General features: G+C 40.9%; 1 protein-coding gene across 1 annotated transcript in view; it reads left to right on the top strand.

The window, feature by feature from the left end:
- CAAP1 (caspase activity and apoptosis inhibitor 1) overlaps positions 1-5,189 on the top strand; it is a 62,474-nt gene extending 57,285 nt beyond the window's left edge. Inside the window, exons 7-8 of the transcript XR_004424711.1 lie at positions 4,436-4,609; positions 5,063-5,189. The gene's annotated coding sequence lies outside the window, so the exon portion shown is untranslated. The remainder of the gene's footprint in view (positions 1-4,435; positions 4,610-5,062) is intronic.
- The last annotated feature ends 4,526 nt before the right edge of the window (positions 5,190-9,715 follow it).

A 9,715-nucleotide genomic window follows, 5' to 3' on the forward strand; every position in this document is an offset into this window, starting at 1 on the left:
AGCACTCCTCCTAGCCTTCTGTGGCCACTGAGCACGGTTACCTGTTTTGGTAGTTCTTTTTCTGGCTTTGGTAGTTTCCTCACACGCCCTGTTCAGTACTCAGTTGAACACTGCAGTTCTCCAGAGTTCTTTCTCATTGCGGGGTTAGAGCATACATCAGAGTTTGTCTTCAATGCAGATTTCTCTTTGGTTGGTTTATTCTGACTTCTTTAGGGTGTTTCTCTAATCTTAATAAATTTGGGTCAGAATCTACTCTCTTCAGGAGATCGTAAGCCTTGTCTCCACTTCCTGTTACCCCTATTTTCCTCTATTCCCTTCCCTACAGAGCAAGTCTTTCTATTTATTTTAAATGATGTACTGTCCGATTCTGAAGACGTACTTATTTCTCTGTTTCAGAGACGTAGAGAAGTAAAATGTTAATTTGTTTATCCATGTTCTGTTATGATGCAAGAGCATACATGCCCATGTAAGAGCATTAGTTAGTGGCTCTGTCACCTGGTCACGGTGTCACCCTCATTTCCTGTAACAGCCCGAGTTACAACTTAGATCCTTTTTTTCTCTTAACTGTTTCCTTAAAAGGAGGTAATTGATACTGCTTGTAGATTTTTAAAACTCACTTTAAGGCCCTCTTCATTTGCAGTGAAATTCTGTATTGTCATCTGTTTTTCTTAGTATTATAGGTAATGAATTTTAAAAAGAGTTGAAATCATGGTAACTTCAGGCCCTGATTAAAGTAGCAAAGAAGAGTTATTGGGGGAATAAATGTACAATTCAATGGATAACTTTTCTGGTTGTAAAGTAATGTTTATTTGTATAATGCTTAAATAACACAAAGGCAGATGGTTAATAACTCCTATTTGCAGCCATGAAAGTAAAATAAGTTTGTTAAAAAAAAAATTTTTATCCAATGGATATGTGGGCAATTAATCTGTTGCCATTCTTCTATTGAAAATAAATTTAAAATGGTATAAAAATATTTAGAGATAGTTTCTCAGTCATGGAACATAATTCCTTATTTTGCTTCTCGGTGTTACCTCTCTGTTCTTGGAAATCCTAAAGTATTGAAATACTTTTCTGTAGAGGGTGGTCCCCCCTTTTACCCAGGAATAAATTTTGTGGCAAATCATTGAATCAGCAGTTATTTTGACTCTAACTGAAAGAGAGAAAGTTCCAAAGAATTTATTATATATGTGTCTTGCCACTGAGTACGCAAGAAAAATACCTACCTATCAGTGCTGACTGGTATTTTCTGAAACATGATGCTGCAGTCCTCATAAATAACAGTAGCAGAATCCCGAGGAATATAGCAGAGATCAATCTCTAGATGGATAACTTGGTCTATAAGCAAATAACTATTTAACTTCTTTTGACGTTTAAGAATGCTCTATGTGTTCCCTAATCCAGACCCCTGGAATTCAGTGAGATCCTAGAGATCAGGAAATTTTTACAGAGTAACAAAGACTAACAGATGAGCAACTGAGTGCTGATATATGGAGGTACACTGTAATTTCAGTGGAGACACCCCTATTCCTCTTGGGGAAACTCTGCTCTTTAACTTGCTGTCATGGAAATGTGCCATGATCACTTAGTGAATTGAACTTGACCCTGATGTCATGGGCTGAGAAAGTATAGAGCTCATCAGTGATCTGTGAGGCTGGGTTATGCAGTGTCTCTGTAAACTTGTAGCTATTTGATGGGTGTGCTGCTAAATAACCCATTTCCCTGTTTGGAACCTGCCATTATTCCCTAACTCTATACATGAACAAGGAGATGATCCAAAAGCAAGTGAATAACAATTTGAACTTTCAAGTGAGCTATGAACCCAAGCAATCTTTTATCCATCTCTGCAGACGAGGAATGAGGTGGGAGGAGATGCCTGGATATGGTCTCTGAGGTGCCATCAACTATCGTCTCAGTTTTTTGGCAGGTGTAGGCAGGCAGGATGGTTAGAAGTTAGAAGATAGAGTTTAAAAAATTATGTCACATTTTTAATACTAGTCTTCATACAGTGTTTGCCTCCTTGCACTGCTTCAACCTTTTTACATTTGGACAAATGGAGGTATTTTTAAAAATGGTTTTTGTTGAGAGTGCATTGACTTGAGTTTTGACAGCCATATACACATGTATAACTTATCAAGATATGGAACACAGAAACTTCTCTCATTCCCCTGCCGGTGAATCCCTCCCCCAAAACCCCAGCGGCAGCCCCTGTTCTGAGTTTTTTTCTTCTGTAGATTCGTTTTGCATATTCTAGCATCATGTAAATGAAATCATACAATCAATATATACTCTTGCATCAGACTTCCTTCACTCTGCATAATATTTGGAAGATTGATCCATATTCTCTCATGTACCAGCAACTTGTTGTTTTGCACGGCTCCATGCACTTCTCACCACCATTAATTTATCTGTGCTACTGATGGGTGCTGGGACTCTTTCTTGGTTGTGGCTCTATGAATAAAGCAGCTGTGAACATCACCAGTCTTTTGTGAGCGTGTTTTCCTTTATATTGGGGAAATACTTATGCATGGAACTGCTGGTCATGTGGTAGGTGTATCTTTCATTTTAAAAGAAACTACCATACTTTTCCCAAGCGTGGTTGTGTCATTGTACCCTGCCGTCAATCATACTGCTCCATGTGTTCTGTCACCTCATCCTTTCATTGGTGGTGTTAGTCTTTGTAACTGTGGCCATTCTCGTGAATGTGTAGTGGTGTCTCCTTGTGGTTTTAATGTGCATTTATTGATGACGATGACATTGAGCGCTTTTTCATGTGCTTACTGGTGTGTGTGTGTGTGTGTGTGTGTGTTATACTCTTCAAATCTTTTGCCCGTTTTAATTTTCTTTTTCTGTTGTTGAATTGTCACAGTTCTTTCCATATCCTGGATAACAGTCCTTTATCAGGTATATGTTTTGCCAGTGTTTTCTCCAAATCTATGGCTCACCTATTCATTTTCTTAATGAGGTCTTTTGATGAGTAAAAGTTTTTAATGTTGATGAAGCCTATTTTTTTTTCTTTTATGGTTATTGCTTCTTGTGACCAGCCTACCGAATCTTGGCTACCCATAAGTCATGAACATACTCTCCTGTACTCTCTTGTGAAAGCCTTATAGTTTTACCTTATATATTTGGGTAACATATTTTGCCTTCTCACTAATTTTCACCGTTTTTCAAGAATAGATCTTCCAAACAATGTAAAATAATAGCCAAGTAAAATTACATTTACATGAAAACAAATAAACGAAGTTTAATCAGGTTATGAGAAACCTATTACAGCATCTTTCCTGAGAAAACGTGCAAATATAGAATTATTGGAAAGATCAGACCATCTTTCATATTCATGTTTTGTTTTCAAGCATATAGTTTAAGAAGAATAAAGGCGTCTCTGATTAAAGAGCAACCTTGACTTAAAGCGGTATTTTAAACATACACTTGTTCAGTTAAAAGGAAGTTGACCTTTCCGTCCCCTTATATGTCATGATAAACAGCAGGGACAGGCCTCGCATCCACTCCGCGCTGCATGGAATCAGGGCGGAAAGTGAGAAACCACATCTTCCCTGATTACACGGGAGAGAACCTCCCTCCTCTTGTTCCCAGTTGTTCTCATACTTGTTCTCTTGTCTCACACGTTCAGATCCGATAGTCAGAAGGTGACCCTGGCCACCTTGCTCCAGGGAACGAGTGTAACTTCTGTTCCTTCACAAGGCCTGGATCCCAGCTGTTCATTACGCCGGCGGAGGAATCCCACACTGACACACGACAGGCCATCGGCTATTCTAGCCAACAGAGGGCAGTGGCTTGTTCAAACTCTCACATAGTATTTGCTCCAAAAATGGATTTCCTGAACACTTGCACTTAAATAACTATGGATTAACTTTTAGTGAGGCCACCATGGTGGAAACTAAGTAGAATGTATAACCCCAGACCGTTGGACAGCCGCATGGTGACACGGTTCTGCCTTCATTCACTGCACATTAACTCCTTTGAAATTTGCAACCGGATTCTCAACTATTTACCTATTAATACCTGGAAATGCCTAAAGCATTTGGCCATTTGTTCACCTTCCTTGAACTGTACACCCAGGTAGGGTAAGAATAGATTTGCCAAAGAAAAGTGCACTCTAAAAGATTAGGCTGGTACTTGCAAAACGTTTTTCTTAGACAAGCCATAGAATGTTCGTGATCGTGTTTTCATGCAATTCTGCTGGTGATAAAATTCCATGTGATGATGCTTTCCTCCCCCCAAAGTTTTTTCTTTTATGAACTTAAAAAAGTTTTCAATACAAAGGTTATATTATCAACAAATGCTGGTTTGAAAGAACCAAATAGGATTTTGAAGATTACCCTTCTTTAACAATGCCTCAAATTTTTATCTCCTTATCCATCCCTCATTGCTTTCTTTCTCAAGACATTATGGTTTATTGTGTCTCCACCAGGTACCTTGCATGTGATTTACACTGTGAATGGCCCTGCTTTCGGAGCGAGTTAATGATATAATATCCCCATTTATATTCAGAGCAGTCAACACTTTCTAGCTCTCAGAATAATAAAAGCACCTGCATTTAATATACATGGAAGAATGGGAAGGCAAATAGATAAGGCACAATCAGGTAAGTGTAATCAGATAAAATATCACAATATTATATAGTAGATCAGCATCTGGTAATGACTTGAATTTTGAAAGACTGACACACGGCACGGCCTCACGCAGCCAGCCATGCCTCATTCAGAGCGACTCTCCCAGAGTTGATTGCTCCTCTCCTGTGTTTTCTGGCAGATTAAACAGGTAGGGTTTCTTATTTTAACTCTTCTAGAACTGCATTGTGCCACTGGAAAAACACTGGCAGTGTTCCTTTTGAGCCCAAATCGGAAACAAAAACTAATGACGTGTCTAAAAGTAAAACCTTCCATCTCCCAGCAGTTATCTCAAATTGATGCAAATCAATTTTATTAAAAAAATAATGATAATGATAATAAAGCTTGCAGCGATAGGCAGAGCTTTCATTTTCATCTCTATTTACCTACATGGTGTTGACATTTTTTTCTTCTTTTTTTTTAAACAGGAGAATACTGTTATTTCATTAGAAACTGATTTGTCTCTGAGAGCTTCTTCACTTTTTATCACTGGCAGGTGGTAAACCTAGCTGTGTACGTTGACCTTGCATGAGCCCTAATGTCACAGAACCATATCGTGTCAAAGAGAAAGCTGCATATTTGCAAAAGTCAGAACTGAACAAACCTGTTTAATATAGTGGGATTTAGCAGTTTTCCTTCAAGTTACTCTGTTGGAGACCAGTGATCTTGTCAATGAACTCACTGCAGTTTCCTGGACGTCACGGAGACACGGGCACTGTAAGGTACAAGACATGAGAAGAGCCCAGGTGCAGAAGGCTGTTTAGCAACACAACCCACCCCAGTGTTGGCCTCGCCAGTGGCAGGGCCCCCGCCTCTTCATGGAGGGATCAGGAAGTGCCTTTGCTGTTATCTGCTGCCATTGGAGTAGGACCTGGTGGGGAGAAAATGGAATTGACTGCTCCATCTTCTGAGAAGGCCTGTATTCACTCTTTTGTTCCTTAGTTCTTACGCTTTTGTTTGCTGTTCTAAGGGTGGCAGCCCTGGGTACTGGCCAAGGGGTGTCTATTTAAATGAAACTTTAATAAATATGAGTATGAAGGAGATGAAATAACTATCCATTGTATGTAGAACAACTCTTGTGATGGAAAAGACTCTTTCCAAATGGTCTCTGTGTCGCCACCTCGTTTAAGTCAGCTCAGCCTGTGATAGCAAAATACTGTAGAGTGGTTGGCTTAAACAACAGAAATTAATTTTCTTACAAGGAGGCTGAAAGGTCCAGAGCAGGGTGCCAGCGTGGCTGGGTTCTGGTGAGAGCTGCCTTCCCGGCTTGCCTCAATGTGTACTCACGTGGCCTCTGGAGAGAGAAAGGAAGAGCAAGCTCTCAGATGTCTCTTCTAACAATGACACTCATCCCATGAGGTCCCACCGGCATGACCTCCTCTAAACCTGCTTCCTGCCCAAGGGCCCGCATCTCCAAATACCATCACATTGGGGGTTAGGGCTTCACCGTACGAATCTGACAGGACACAGTTCAGCCCATATCATTACTCAATTATATGACTGTGACAAAGTAGTAAGTCATTGTATTACTGTGAGTGAGACAAGGAAAACTGTCTGGCCAAAAATGTTCACATGAAGAGTGTGGGGACAGAGCCCCAAAAAGCAGTTTCCAGGCTCTCGGCCTCACATAGAAAGGTGCTGGCTCAGGTAGTAAATGGCCGTCGACTGTGATCAAATGGCCAACAGCTGTGGCTAGTTGGCCGTCAGCTGTAACCAGTGAGCCATTAGCCATGAATATAACTGCCGTGGCTAGGCTAGTAGCAAAAAAGAAAAAAGGGGGAGCTAGCAAGAAGGTGGTGGCTGAGTCTGCAAGCGGCACAGTGAGGGTTGAGAACTGTGTTGCTCCTGGTTCCTGTGTCTCCAACCCAGCAGCCAGTGAGACTATAGTGGTATGACTCCCCTACCTATGGCTCCGTGGGTGTTCCTGTTTGGCCTCACCATGTCCTGCGTTCTTATGTGGGGAGCGGGACCAGAGACCCCGCAGGACACCCTGCATGACACATGGCGAAGTCGGCAGGATCCCCTGCACTACAAAGAGTATATTGTAGTTCATTCCATGATGGAGCAAATGTCAATCAACTGGAAACTGGATTAGCCATCTTCTGTATCCCTTCTCACACATTCCCACACCCACACGCGCCTATCCCTGCCACACCCACTGTAGGCTTTTAGAAAAAGAGACCACGAGAGAAAGTGTTTGTGTCAGGGATTAAATAGAAAATGGAAAGTAACCTTCAGGATGTTTATGGTATCAACCAGCATTCTCTTGTACTTTCTGTTACACTTTCTACCCTTGCAGGGACTGATCACTGATTTCAGAATGACGAATTAACCCCCGAAAGAGCTTCATTCAGCCAACAACTTTTCAGTTATACTCTGAATACCAAGGATGGAAAGAGAACTAACTTCCAGAAGATTTCTAATGACAGGAGTAGAAAGGAAGAAGGAGTTTGTGGAGAATCATGAGTTGATTGCAACATCCCATTTCCCGAGCATCCCATTATGTGTAACGTTTTCATTCATAGAATTCATCATTGAAGGTTTATTGGAGGTGGGCTGAGGTTTACATTTGCCAGTTGAAAAACTGTGAGCTTCTTCAAGGTCATGAGAAGAGATCTGATTTATCAATTTAAACTTGAACTCTGCACAATATTGAAAATTGAAAACACCTCCCCCAACAGATTTTTTGTTTGTTTGGTTGATTGGGTCTTGTGTGTTTGTTTGTTTGTTTGGGTTTTGTTTGTTTGTTTGTTTGTTTGTTTGCACTTTAGTTGTGGCCCAAGAGAAATAAGTAAAGCAGACTATTGTTATTTTCATTTGTCATTTTGTGAGTCTGTGCCATGAAGAGCCATACTGACCATGTTAAAAAGAAGAAGGAGAAGGAGGAGGGGGAAGAGAAGGAGGAGGGGGAAAAAGGGGAGGAGAAGGAGAAGGGGAGAGGGGGAGAGAAGCGGGAGAGGAGAAGGGGAAGAGGAAGAATCATCACCATCTGACTTGTGATAGAGACAGCCTTAAATAAAGCACAACTGAGGCTATTTCAGCCTCCAAAGTGAAACCATTTCTGCTTCTGCTTGAAGCTACAGTAAGAGGTATTTCATAAACAGTGATGGTAATAATGCAACAGGCCAAATTACTTTGCACCTGCAACCCTCACCCTTTCATCAGAGCCCACTTCCTGGAGGGCTAGGCTACTAACTACAGTAAATAAGCAGTAACACAGTTATCACACACGGTGTGCGCATTAATTCCTCTTGAGTGTTTAGAGATGGACTGCACTGCATGCAATTGGATAGGAAACATAAGCCTTTCTCACTTAAGACTGTGGCTTATACATTTTGCCACCACCATTCCATTTTGAGGCAGATCAAGTACCGATCTCTTAGAAACGATCGTGGGACTAGGTTGAGGAGAATAAACAGACTGGGGAGACATGTGGGTATGATGGCATTCACCTATTAAGGATAAGAATCAGTGTCTTACCAGAGAATTTCTGTTTCAGGTAACAATAACAAAAAATACTTATTAGTTACCTTTCAACTATATTTGAGTTGTATACTCTAACCAAGAAAAGTACCTGACTTTGCCCTTGTTAAATGCACCTCTTAAATCTAAACTTAGTCCATTTCAAGCCTCAAGAATTGGAAAACGTAGATGTTTTTGCCTGTTGGTTCTTTTGCTTCAGCTTTCTCATTTAAAAAGCAAGACATGTTATTTTCATGCCAGGTTTAATAATCTACTAATTTCTTAGCTAAATTCTCTAGATATTTGTCAAAAGATCTTGTCTTTTGTGATGGGGCACAATAAGTGTTTAATAAATTGTTGCTCTAAAGACATTATAAAACACACATATAAATAGAGACCGAAGGAACGAGTATGTGGAGTTACAGATGACAAATTCTTAAATATCAAAAATGATTAGTGGAGAAAACCCATCCTAGCTGAGTAATGAGTGCTACGATTAACATATTCTGCAAATCTATCAATACTATGGCTCAGCATGGCCTTATTACTCTCTAAAATTAATAATGACAGATACCAAGACCCTATTAATATTTTAATAGTCTAATAGGCTGCATGCAACAGAGAAGAATGAGAATCGGTGGTCAGGGCTGCTGGGCCATCTCCAGAGAGTCTGCCAGGAGGGAGAGCTAAGTCTTCCTAACGCTTTCCTGGGTTCCTTCTCATATCAGCACCCAGTTTCCGAAAAGGCACTTTGAACAGAAGGCTATGCTTGTACACAGCAAAACTCACAGAGTGTTTAACATTCTTTATGCCCACAGTGCATGTAAAGAAAGAAAATGTTCGTGTCAGCGTGGATCCTTAAATGCTCTGTCGTCTGAGACATGCTGGAACTCTTACAAAGAACATATATCTGGGCGTCTGAAGAAATAGGTTTTCTCTGACTCTAGCACTGGCAGTCTCCTTGGTCCAATCATCTCCAAATGCATCCTTAGTAGAAATGATATCATGTGCATAGACTACGGTGAGATACTTGAGGGAATAAAACGAGGAAATAAGAAAAGAACAACATTAAATGGCCCGTGTGACGTACGAGGGTGATGCCCAGCAGGAGGAGGCACACAGCCGTGTTGGTTTCCCACTCTGTCGCTTCTGAGAGGTTCCTTTCCCATGGGAACTTTCCCTTGTCCTTCCCATGTTGTGCACAGCGTATCTTGCAGCTCTCATAAAGTTTTGCTCAGAGTAGACTTTGGAAATGAAGCTATATTGATAGTTCCCTCTTGCACTATTACGTCCCTATCATTTGATGCCCGTAGCCCTTGTTCTTTAGAAGAGTGTCTGCTTCTCGAGGGCTGTCAATCAGTGCCTCATCATTGGGTGGTTTTCAAGGGCCATTTTTTTTTTCGATGCCATACAGCACCAGAGAGACCACACCCCAGAGACCAACTATTTTTCAGTTGGAATTTCTAATCTAAATACCACAACTGGCCTCTAGAGAAAAGGGAGGAGGGTGGCTAGAGGAAGCCAGAAAAATAAAAGGCATGCTTCCAGAAAAAAAAGGGAAAGAAAGGAATTTTTTTATCAGGAATCCAGAATTTGGATGCTCACCCCGGGACTGACAG

This window comes from Rhinolophus ferrumequinum, chromosome 12 (assembly GCF_004115265.2).
Source record: "Rhinolophus ferrumequinum isolate MPI-CBG mRhiFer1 chromosome 12, mRhiFer1_v1.p, whole genome shotgun sequence".
Lineage (NCBI taxonomy): Eukaryota > Metazoa > Chordata > Mammalia > Chiroptera > Rhinolophidae > Rhinolophus > Rhinolophus ferrumequinum.